General features: G+C 39.2%; 1 protein-coding gene across 9 annotated transcripts in view; it reads right to left on the bottom strand.

Moving 5' to 3' along the window:
- The window catches only part of ICA1L (islet cell autoantigen 1 like), a 95,821-nt gene that overhangs the window by 80,457 nt on the left and 1,974 nt on the right, over positions 1–13,390 (bottom strand). For 6 of the 9 annotated variants that reach the window (XM_017946798.3, XM_017946801.3, XM_017946797.3 and 3 more), the window contains one exon: positions 12,904–12,973. The exons of the other annotated variants lie outside the window; for them this stretch is intronic. The gene's annotated coding sequence lies outside the window, so the exon portion shown is untranslated. The remainder of the gene's footprint in view (positions 1–12,903; positions 12,974–13,390) is intronic. 9 annotated transcript variants of the gene reach the window in all.

Below are 13,390 nucleotides of genomic sequence, written 5' to 3' on the forward strand. Positions count from 1 at the left end.
GCAAAAATCATAAGCATTCCTACACACATATATAATATAATTGTCTATATAATAGACAAGCAGAGAGCCAAACCATGAGTGAACTCCCATTCACAGGTGCTACAAAGAAAATAAAATACCTAGGAATACAAGTTACAAGGGATGTGAAGGACCTCTTCAAGGAGAACTACAAACCACTGCTCAAGGAAACGAGAGAGGACACAAACAAATGGAAAGACATTCCATGCTCACGGATAGGAGGAACCAATATCATGAAAATGGCCATACTGCCCAAAGTAATTTATAGATTCAATGCTATTCCCTTCAAGCTACCATGGACTTTCTTCACAGAATTAGAAAAAACTACTTTAAATTTCATATGGAACCAAAAAAGAGCCTATATAGCCAAGACAATCCTAAGCAAAAAGAACAAAGCTAGAAGTATCATGCCACTTGACTTTGAACTATACTACAAGTCTACAGTAACCAAAACAGCATAGTACCAAAAAAGATATGTAGACCAACAGAACAGAACAGAGACCTCAGAAATGATACCACACATCTACAACCATCTGATCTTCGACAAGCCTGACAAAAACAAGCAATGGGGAAAGGAGTCCCTGTTTAATAAATGGTGCTGGGGAAACTGGCTAACCATATGCAGAAAACTGAAACTGGACCCCTTCCTCACACCTTATACAAAAATTAACTTAAGATGGATTAAAGACTTAAATGTAAGACCTAAAACCATAAACACCGTAGAAGAAAACCTAGGCAATAACATTCAGGACATAGGAATGAGCAAATATTTCATGACAAAAACACCAAAAGCAATGGCAACAAAAGTCAAAATTGACAAATGGGATCTAATTAAACTAAAGAGCCTCTGCACAGCAAAAGAAACTATCATCGGAGTGAACAGGCAACCTACAGAATGGGAGAAAATTTTTGCAATCTATCCTTCTGACAAAGGTCTAATATCCAGAATCTACAAGGAACTTAAACAAATTTACAAGAAAAAAAACAACCCCATCAAAGAGTGGGCAAAGGATGTGAACAGACACTTCTCAAAAGACATTTATATGGCCAATAAACAAATGGAAAAAAGCTCATCAACACTGGTCACTAGAGAAATTCAAATCAACACCACAATGAGATACCATCTCATGCCAGTTGGAATGGTGATCATTAAAAAGTCAGGAAACAACAGATGCTGGAGAGGATGTAGAGAAATAGGAATGCTTTTACCCTGTTAGTGGGAGTGTAAATTAGTTGGAGCATTGTGGAAGACAGTGTGGCGATTCCTCAAAGATCTAGAACCAGAAATACCATTTGACTCATTACTGGGTATATACCCAAAGGATTATAAATCATTCTACTATAAAGACACATGCACACATACGTTTATTGTAGCACTATTTACAATAGCAAAGACTTGGAACCAACCCAAATGCCCATCAATGATAGACTGGATAAAGAAAATGAGGCACATATGCAACATGGAATACTATACAGCCATTAAAAAAGAATGAGTTCATGTCCTTTGCAGGGACATGGACGAAGCTGGAAACCATCATTCTCAGCAAATTAACACTGGAACAGAAAACCAAACACTGCATGTTCTCACTCATAAGTGGGAGTTGAACAATGAGAACACATGGACACAGGGAGGGGAACATCATACACCAGGGCCTGTCGGGGGTTGGGAGAAAGGGGTGGGAGAGCATTAGGACAAATGTCTAATTCATGCAGGGCTTAAAACCTAGATGACGGGTTGATAGGTGTAGCAAACCACCATGACACATGTATACCTATGTAACAAACCTATATGTTCTGCACATGTATCCCAGAACTTAAAGTAAAATTTAAAAAAAGAAACCTTTTTTTGAGACGGAGTCTAGTTCTGTCGCCCAGGCTGGAGTGCAGTGGCCAGATCTCAGCTCACTGCAAGCTCCGCCTCCCGGGTTCACGCCATTCTCCTGGCTCAGCCTCCCGAGTAGCTGGGACTACAGGCGCCTGCCACCTCGCCCGGCTAGATTTTTGTATTTTTTAGTAGAGACGGGGAGAAACCTATTTTTAAAAAGATTATAATGGAGCAGAGAAAATCCTATTGTCTAGTGATGTCACAGCCATGGTTTGCCACTGAGCAAACCTTTCCTTTGTTTAGATACATAAATACCATTGTGTTACAGTTGCCTCCCATATTCAGTACAGGAACATGCTATACAGGTTTACAGCCTAGGAGCAACAGGCTGTATCAGACAGTCTAGGGGTGTAGCAAGCTATACCATCTAGGTTTGTGTAAGTACACTCTATGACATTCATACAATGACAAAATTGCCTAAGGACACGTCTCAGGACATATTCCTGTTGCTATGTGGTGGATGGCTATATCATATACATCCTACTTTAAAGGCTCTGCCTGACTAATCTTTCATCAACCGCCCATTAATTCAGGAATGGGTTGTGGCTCTGGCAAATCAATAAGTACATTAGGTTACAGGCTCTTTTGTCTGTCTCCTTTCATAGATTGAGATGAAATGAAGCCTACTAAAATTATTAAGGGTAACTGATATGAAAGACGAACCAACAAGTGACAAATTGAGGATCTGCCCCTCAAACTGCCCTAAAGAATACATTTTATAAAGTATCAGCTTTAATATTATATTAGAATTGAATTCAGGTTATAAATATAAATATTTTCAGATCGGATCTTAATTACTGTTTAGTCAAACCTGATTTGGTTACTGAGATACTGGTCTATTCCAGGACCAGAGTAGCTGAAATTTACAAACACACAGAGATACTATAACTTGTGCAGAACAAAAATTACCTGAAATTTGAAAATAGTACCAATATGACAGTCAGTTTCATATGCACATTTAATGCCAGCTTTGTTCTGGGTGCTATGATTGGCACTGTAATCATAACATCAATAAGACACGAACATAGGAAAATCCAATTACATTAAATGCAAACCTGTGTTTATCTAAAGTAGAAAGAATATGGTAATTACTTATCACCATTCAATTAGTCCCACAAACTCCACACTAAGCACCTAAGTTACCCACAGAGAGGTTACCATCTTGACCTAATATTCTTATGAAAAGACTGGATCTTAATAATTTTTCAAAAAGAATTCAAAATTATGCAAAAGGTACTTTTCTTAGAGTTTAAGATATTTTAAAGTTCCTGATAATGTTAGTACTGCTGCTTACTAAAATAATAATCATTATACCTTTAGAACACTGAAAACTTTTTAAACACATTTTATCTCCTTTGGTCTTCATAATATCCCCAGAAAGCTAAAAGTGGCAGGTTATATTATTCCAGTTTCATAAAGGAAGTAGCCAAGACCCTTTAAAATTAAGGGAATTTTCTTAAATTTATTGAATTCACAGGTATTAAGAACATTTTTGTCTGGGTGCAGTGGCTCATGCCCAGTACATTGGGAGACCATGGCAAGAGGATCACTTGAGGTCAAGACCAGTCTGGGCAACATAGTGAGACCTTGCCTCTAAAAAAATTCTTTTTTTTAATTTGCTGGGTGTGGTGGCACACACCTGTAGTCCTAGCTACTCAGGAGGCTGAGTGGGGAAGATTGCTTGAGCCCAGGAGTTCAAGGTTATAGTAAACTATGATCATGGCACTTCACTCCAGCCTGGGCCACAGAGTGAGACTCTGTCTCAAAAATAATAATAATAATACATGGGAAAATAGAAAAGGAACACCAATACAGTTAATCCAAACACATTAAAAATGACATTAAATATAAATGGACTACATAACACCATTAAAAAGCAGAGATTGTAATACAGGATAGACAAGTATAACCCAAATACATGTAATTTAAAAGAAACATACTTTAGGCTGGGCATGGTGGCTCACGCCTGTAATCCCAGCACTTTGGGAGGCCGAGGCAGGCGGAACATGAGGTCAAGAGTTTGAGACCAGCCTGGCCAACATGGTGAAACCCTGTCTCTCCTAAAAATACAAAAATTAGTCGAATGTGGTGACTCATGCCTGTAATTCCAGCTACTTGGGAGGCTGAGACAGGAGAACTGCTTGAATCCGGGAGGCGGAGGTTACAGTGTGCCAAGATCATGCCACTGCACTCTAGCCTGGGCAACAGAGCAAGACTGTGTCTCAAAAACAAGAAAAAAAAAAAAAAAGAAACATATTTTAAACGCAAATTCACAGAGAAGTTAAAAGGAAAAGCATAAAGATATACTGCATAAACATTAAGTATATATTAATGTCTGACAAAACAGGTTTCAATATAAATAATATTTCCAGGGATAAGATGGACATTTAATAATAAGAGGGTCAATTTATCAAGAAGACATAGCAGGCCGGGCACAGTGACTCACGTCTGTAATCCCAGCACTTTGGGAGGCTGAGGTAGGTGGATCACCTGACGTAAGGAGTTCAAGACCAGCCTGACCAACATGGTGAAACTCCGTCTCCACTAAAAATGCAAAAATGAGCTGGGTGTGGTGGCGGGCACCTGTAATCCCAGCTACCTGGGAGGCTGAGGAGAACTGGAACCCAGGAGGTGGAGGTTGCAGGGAGCCAAGATTGCACCATTGCACTCCAGCCTGGGGGACAGGGCGAGACTCCATTTCAAAATAAAATAAAATAAAATAATAAAATAAATACAAAAATTAGCCGGGAGTGGTGGCTCACACCTGTAGACCCAGCTACTAAGGAGGCTGAGGCAGGAGAATCGCTTGAACCTGGGAGGTAGAGGTTGCAGTGAGCCAGGACTGCGTCACTGCACTCAAGCCTGGGTACAGGGCGAGACTATCTAAAAAAAAAAAAAAAAAAAAAAAAAGACATAGCAATCTTAACTGTGGATATTACTAAATGATAAAGCTCTCAAATACAAGGAAAAAAAAAATAACCTGACAGAACTAAAAGGAGAAACTGTCAAATTTACAATCACAACGAGGGACTTAACACTGCCCCCAGAATAGTAACTGACATAAGTAGACATTTTTTTAAAAAGTGAAGGCCAGGTGCAATGGCTCACACCTGTAATCCCAGAACTTTGGGAGGCTGAGGTGGATGGATCACTTGAGGTTACGAGTTCGAGACCAGCCTGGCCAACCTGGTGAACCCTCATCTCTACTAAAAACCCAAAAATTAGCTGGGTGTGGTAGCACACACCTGTAATCCCAGTTATTTGGGAGGCTGAGACAGGAGAATCGCTTGAACCCAGGAGGCGGAGGTTGAGTAAGCCAAGATCATGCTACTGTACTCCAGCCTGGGCGACAAAGTGAGATTCCATCTCAAAAAAAAAAAAAAAAAAAAGTGAAACCATAAAAGTTTTAAACAATCCCCCCCCCCTTTTTTTTTTTTTTTTTTTTTTTGAGAAACACTTTTAACCAACTTGGCCTAACTGACATTTATACGCCAGTCCACCCACCAAGAGCAGAATACATTATTTTTCCCTAAGGGTAACTGGAAGATTCACCAAAACAGATCATATGCTAGGCAGAAAAATAAAAGTATTAAAATAACACAGATAACATTCTTAGACTATAATACTATTACTTTAGAAATCAATAGAAACCAGGTGTTGTAGCTCCCATTTGTAATCCCAGTGACTCAGGAGGGTGAAGCAGGATTGCTTGAGGCCAGGAGTTTGAGACCTGTCTAAGCAACATAGTAAGACTCTATTTCTACAAAAAAAAAAAAAAAAAAAAAAAAAAGAAAGAAAGAAAGAAAGAAAAAAGCCAGAAGTGGTAGCACATGCCTGTAGTGTCAGTGACTTTGGAGGCTGAGGTGGGAGGATCGCTTGAGCCCAGGAAGTTTGAGCCTGCAGGGAGTGAGCAATGATCACACCACTGCACTCCAGGCTAGGTGACAGAGCAAGACTGTCTCTATAAAAAAAGTAAAAAGTTTTAAACAGAAATCAATAGCAATTGGATATCTAGAAAATTCCCAAATATTTGGAAATAACATATATCTAAATAAACAGGCTGGGCGTGGTGGCTCATGCCTGTAATCCCAGCACTTTGGGAGGCTGAGGCAGGTGGATCGCCTGAGGTCAGGAGTTCGAGACCAGCCTGGTCAACATGGTGAAACCCCATATCTACTAAAAATACAAAAATTAGCCAGGTGTGATGGCAGGTGCCTGTAATCCCAGCTACTCAGGAGACTAAGGCAGGAGAATCACTTGAACTGGAGAGGTGGAGGTTGCAGTGAGTCAAGCCTAGGCGACAAGAGTGAGACTTCATCTCAAAAAAAAAAAAAAAAGAATAAATATAAATAAATAAACAAATAAATAAAGGGTCAAAGAAATCAGAGAGGAATTTTAAAATACTTTAAACTCAATGGTAATAAAAACATATCAAAAGCTGTGGAATGCAACTAAAGCATGATTAGAGAAAAGCTCACAGCTTTAAATACCTACATTGGAAAAAAAGGGCTGGTGTGGTCACTCAGACCTGTAATCCCAACACTTTGGGAGGCAGAGGCAGGCAGATCACTTGAGGTCAGGAGTTTGAGACTAGCCTAGCCAACATGGTGAAACCCCACCTCTACTAAAAATACAAAAATTAGCTGGGTGTGGTGGCGAGCACCTGTAATCCCAGCTACTTGGGAGGCTGAGGCAGGAGAATCAGTTGAACCCAGGAGACGGAGGTTACAGTGAGCCAAGAACATGCCATTGCACTCCAGCCTGGGTGACAGAGTGAGACTCCATCTCAATAAAAAAAGAAAAAAAGGTACAAAATCAATTATCTATGCTTCCACCTTAAGAAGTTAGAAAAAGAGGAGCAAATTAAACCCCAAGTAGAAGAAACGATAAAAATAAGTCAGTAAATAGAAAATGGACAAACAAGAAAATTAAAGTTAAAAATGGGTTGATTTGAAAAAATTATTCAATTTAAAAAGCTTCTAGTAAGACTTATCAACAAAGAAAGAAAAACATAAATGAGCAATATTAGGAATAAAAGAAGGAACGTCACTATAGATCCTACAGACATTAAAAGATTAATAAAGGTATGTTTTTAACAACTTTACACCAAAAGATTGTACAACTTAAGTTAAATGAACAAATTCCTTGAAAAATGCAACATACCAAAAACTAACACAAGAAAGAAAGACAGCATCCATATTATCTTACACTCATTTTAAAAAGTGAATCAATAATTTTTTAAATCCCGTGAAAACAAAACAAAACCAAACCCTTTTAGGACCAGATAGCTTCACTGGTGATTTCGGTCAAACATTTAGGACATAACCAAACTTACTCTTTCATAGAGTAGAAGAGGAAAGAATAGTTCTCAACTCATTTTATGAGCCAGCATAACTTTGCCCTCAAAACCAAACAGACATTACAAGAAAAGATTATTATAGACCAATATTTTTATTAAATATGAATGAAAAACCCTTCACAAAATCCTAACAAATCTAATAGAGTAATAGCTGTGTATGTATGTGTGTATATATATATATATATGCATGGATAAAACATGACTGACTAGGTGGAATTGATGCAAGGGATGCAAGATTTGCTTACCATTTCAAAATCAGTCTATGGCCCAGGTGCGGCGGCTCACACCGGTAATCTCAGCACTTTGGGAGGCTGATATGGGTGGATCACCTGAGATCAGGAGTTCCAGACGAGCCTGGCCAACATGGTGAAATTCCATCTCTACTAAAAACACCAAAATTAGCCAGGTGTGGCTGGGCACAGTGGCTCATGCCTGTAATCCCAGCACTTCAGGAGGCTGAGGCAGGTGCATCACCTGAGGTCAGGAGTTGGAGATCTGCCTGGCCAACATAGAGAAACCCCACCTCTACTAAAAAATATAAAAATCAGCTGGGTGTTGTGGCCTGTGCCTGTAATCCCAGCTACTCAGAAGGCTGAGGCAGGAGAACTGCTTGAATCTGGGAGGTGTAGGTTGCAGTGAGCCGAGATCACACCACTGCACTTCAGCCTGGGCAACAGGGTGAGACCCTGTGTTTAAAAAAAAAAAAAAAAAATCTTCTTTGGCGGGGCATGGTGGCTCACGTCTGCAATCCCAGCACTCTGGAAGGCCAGGGCAGGCGGATCACTTGAGGTCAGGGGTTCAAGACCAGCCTGGCCAACATGGTGAAACCTCGTCTCTACTAAAAATACAAAAATTAGCCAGGCATGGTGGTGCACTCCTATAATCCCAGCTACTCGGGAGGCTGAGGCAGAAGAACCGCTTGAACCCAGGAGGTGGTGGTTGCAGTGAGACGAGAGTGCACCACTGCACTCCAGCCTGGGGGACAGGAGCAAGACTGTCTCAAAATAAAAATAAAAATAAATTAGCTGGGTGTGGTGGCACACACTTGTAGTCCCAGCTACTTGGGAGGCTGAGGTGGGAGGACTGCTTGATCCTGGTAGGTGGAGACTGCAGTGAGCTGAGATGGCACCACAGAACTCCAGCCTGGGTGAAGGAGCAAGAGTCCATCTCAAAAAAAAAAAAAAAAAAAAGAAAAGAAAATCAGTCTATATAATTCATTAAATTAAGAGATTAAAGGAGAAGTATCACCATTTCAATAGATGTAGGAAAAAAATGAAAAAATGTATCACTCACTCATGATTTAAGAAAAAGAAACTCTGGCCGGGTAACGTGGCTCACATTTGTAATCCCAGCACTTTGGGAGGCCAAGGTGGGCAGAAAATGTGAGGTCAGAAGGTCGAGACCAGCCTGGCCAACATGGTGAAACCCTGTGTCCACTAAACATACAAAAATTAGCTGGGCATAGTGCTGCACACCCATAGTCCCAGCGACTTGGGTGGCTGAGGCAGGGGAATTGCTTGAACCTGAGAGGCAGAGGTTGTAGTGAGCCGAGATCATGCCACTGCACTCTAGCCTGGGTGACAGAGCAAGACTCTATCCCCACCCAAAAAAAGAAAGAAAAAAAAAAGAAGACAACAACAAAAAACCCCACACAGCTAACATCATACTTAACTGTGAAATAGTGAATATTTTTCCTTTAATATTGGGTAAGAGGCAAAGATGACTGCTCACACCCCTTCCATATTTGAAAGGAAAAGGCAAAGATGTCTTTATTCACAGGTGTCATGATTATGTATGCAAAAAATCCTAAAGAATCTTTTAAAAATCTACTAGATCTAATGCAACAGATCTGAGCAAATTCAGCAATTAGTGAATCAATGTAAAACAAATGTATCACATTTCTATATATTAGTAGCAAACAATTAGGAAGTGATTTTTTTTTTTTTTTGGTAGAGATGGAGTCTCCCTATGTTGCCCAGGCTGGTGTCAAACTCCTGGCCTCAAGTGATTCCCCTCGCCTAGGCTTCCAAAGTGCTAGGATTATAGGTGTGAGCCACCACACCCAGCCTAGAAAGTGAAATTTAAAATCCACTCTCATTTTTAATAACATCCAAAGCTATGAAATATTTAGCAGCAAATTCAGTGAAATACATACCACAGTGCTATTAAAAACTATAGCACATTGCTGAGAAAAATTAGAGAACACACAGAAATACATCCACAAATATACAACCAAATGATTTCTGACAAGGGCACTGATATAGTTTGGATGTTTGTCCCCTAAAAATTTCATGTTGATATGTGATCCCTAATATTGGAGGTTGGGCCTTCTGGGAAGTCATGGGGGTGGATTCCTCATCAATGGCTTGGTGATGAGTGAGTTCTTACTCTGTAAGTTCATGTGAGAGCTGGCTATTTAACAGAGTGTGGCACCCTTCCCTCTCTCACCATGCGACACCTGCTCCCCCTTCACCTTCCTCCATGAGTGGAAGAAGCCTGAGGCCCTCATCAGATGCAGGTGCTGCACCACGCTTCTTGTACAGCCTGCAGAACTGTGAGCCAAATAAACTGATTTTCTTTATAAATTACGCAGTCTCAGGTATTCCTTTATAGTAACCCAAAATGGACTAACAGAGGTGCCAAAGCAATTCACTGGTGGAAAGGTTTGACTTTTAACAGACAATATAAGGACAACCAGATATCCATATGTCAAAAGAATTGCTCCCCAATTCTTAACTAACATCATTTACAAAGAGTAATTCAAAATGTGTAACAGACTTAAATGTAAAATTTAAAAACTGTAAAACTCCTGGCTAGGCGCAGTGGCTCACGCTTGTAATCCCAGCACTTTGGGAAGCCGAGGCGGGCGAATCACAAGGTTAGGAGTTCGAGACCAGTCTGGCCAATATGGTGAAACTCTGTCTCTACTAAAAATACAAAAAATTAGCTGGGCAAGGTAGCAGGTGCCTGTAGTCCCAGCTATTCAGGAGGCTGTGGCAGGAGAATCACTTGAACCTGGGAGGCGTAGGTTGCAGTGAGCTGAGATCCTGCCACTGCACTCCAGCCTGGGCAAGAGCGTGAGATTCCATCTCAAAAAACTGTAAAACTCCCAGAAGAAAAAATATTTGCAACCTTGGGGCAGACAATGATTTCTTAGACTATTTAAAACATTAATTATAAAAGAAAAAAAAATCAAGAAGTTGGATTATCACCAAAATTTAAAATTGTTATTTGAAAAACACAATTCAGAAAATGAAAATTTGGAGGAAACTTTTCATACATACACACACACATATGAACAGACCTGTGTTCTGAATATATGAAGAGTAATTATAACTGAGTAATAAGAAAATCTCATTTTAACAGATAAATTATTTGAGCAAACTAACAAAAGATATTCACATGCAGTCATGCATTAACTGTGGGAATATGTTCTGAGAAATGTGTCATTAGGTGATTTCATCATTGTGAGAACATCACAGAATGTACTTATACAAACCAAATGTTATAAGCCTACCACATACGTAGGGGCTATTGCTCCCAGGCTACAAACCTGTACAGCATGTTACATACTGAATACTGTAGGCAACTGCAACACAATGATGGTAAGTATTTGTGTATCTAAACATGTCTAAACACTGAAATGGTACAATAAAAATACGCTATTACAATCTTATGTGACTACTATCGTATCTGTGGTCCATCATTGACCAAAACACCTTTATGCAGTGTACAACTATATACTAATGGCCATTAAGCATATAAAAATATATTCAACAACATTATTCATCAGGGAAACAAAAATTAAAACCACAAAGAGGTATCAGCACACCCCCATTTGATCTTAACAACCAATCTGTCAATTCAAAGTGCTGGCAACAATGAGGAACAACTGGAACCTTCATACATTGGTTGTGGGAATATAAAATGGGTATAACCACTTCAGAAAAAATTGAGTTTCTTGGAAACACACACAATCCAGCAATTGTATTCTTATTTACCCAAGATAAATGAAAAATATGCCCAAAGACCTGTAAATGTTCTTGGTAGCTTTATTCAAAATAGCCAAAAATTAGAATATCTATTGACAGGTGAACAAACAAATTATAGTAATAATGTGCAATGGAATACCACTCAGCAACAAAAAAACTACAAATCAAGTAATTAATGAGTAAGGGGTGTCTTTATGGGGTGATGAAAAAGTTTTCAAACTAGAGAGAGCTGGTGATCTCACAACATTGTGAAAACAATAAATATCACTGAATTGTACACTTCAAAACAGTTGTTTGGGTTTGTTTCATCAAAGTAAAAAAGAAAAAAAAGACTAATTGTATGTTATGTGAATTTCCCCTCAAAAACAAAAAAACTTTTGATAAAAGCAAGAGCAGGAATGAATTCTCAACTCATGATGATACACCAATATACATCCACGATAATAGCTTAAATGACAAAGACTGACAACACCAAAACTGGTGAGAATGTGAGTAACTGGAACTCACATATTGCCAATGAAAGCATTAGACGGTATAACCATTTTGGAAAATGGTCTGGCAGTTTCTCATAAAACTAAACATGCTCCTACTTCGTGACCTAGCAATTCCACCACTAGGTATTTAAAGCTTTTGTGTGGGCAGAGATTTTCATCTGTTTGTGAGCAAATAGTGCAAGACACATAGTAGATACTCAGTAAGTATTCACCAAATGAACGTCTACTTGTTTTAGCATTGTAATAAAAAACTAGAAATAATCTAAGTATATTAATAAAAAGCTATACAGATAAAAATGTAGTATATACAGAATACTATATAAATAATTAAGGCTGGGCGCGGTGGCTCACCCCTGTAATCCCAGCACTTTGGGAGGCTGAGGTGGGTGGATCACCTAAATCCAGGAGTTTGAGACCAGCCTGAATAATACGGTAAAACCCCCATCTCTACTAAAACTAAGAAAATTAGCTGGGTGTGGTGGCATGTGCTTGTAGTCCCAGCTACTCGGGAGACTGAGACAGGAGAATTGCTTGAACCCAGGAGGCGGAAGTTACAGTGAGCAGAGATGGCGCCACTGCACTCCAGCCTGGGTGACAGAGCGAGACTCCGTCTCAAAACAACAACAACAACAAAAAACATTTAAAACAAATATGTTAGTGGCTAGAACTATCAATATCAATCCAAATCAATTTTTAAAATAATACGGAGTGAGGCCAGGCGTGGTGGCTCACACCCGTAATCCCAGTACTGTGGAAGGCAGAGGCGGGCGGATCACGAGGTCAGGAGATCGAGACCATTCCGGCTGGCACGGTGAAACCCGGTCTCTATTAAAAATACAAACAATTAGCCAGGCGTGGTGGCAGGAGCCTGTAGTCCCAGCTACTTGGGAGGCTGAGGCAGGAGAATGGCGTGAACCCGGGAGGCGGAGCTTGCAGTGAGCTGAGATCCGGCCACTGCACTCCAGCCTGGACGACAGAGCGAGGCTCCGTCTCAAAAAACCAAAATAAAATAATACTTAGTGAAAAACACAAGTGCAGGCTATATGCAATATGATGTAACTTATTTAAAATTTAAAAATACATGCAATAATAGACACATATAAAATATAATTTAAAAAATACAAAACACAGATATCAACTCATGATGTTAAGTACCTGGTTATGGATGGGTGGGATGAGACTTCAACTTTATTGGAAATATTTTATTTCCTTATCTAAAAAAATACTAGAAATAAATACAACAAAATGTTAACAGTTGTTAATGTCAGCTGCTGTAAATATAGATATTGTGTTACTTTAGTCTATTTTTTATCTCAACTAAATTAGCAAAGGAATTTAAAATCCCTAGTGTTATATGCAAGTGAGTCAATAATGGCAAAATAACAATGAGATACATAGAAGGTGACTAACTTTTAATGGTGAATACTGGATCCAAGCACAAGTTTGAAAATTTTGATTTCCAAAAAAAAAAAAAACATAAAACTTAAGGGATGAATGAAAAACAGACAAAATGGAACAGGGCAATAAGAATATTATTAAATAAGAAAATCTACTTCGAACAAGGAAATCTTTCCAGTTACAGATATATTTAAAACTCTTTCACATATCCCATCTGTTGTTGTTAAAGAATGTAAAAAGGATA

Source organism: Papio anubis, chromosome 10, assembly GCF_008728515.1.
Source record: "Papio anubis isolate 15944 chromosome 10, Panubis1.0, whole genome shotgun sequence".
Classification (NCBI taxonomy): Eukaryota; Metazoa; Chordata; class Mammalia; order Primates; family Cercopithecidae; genus Papio; species Papio anubis.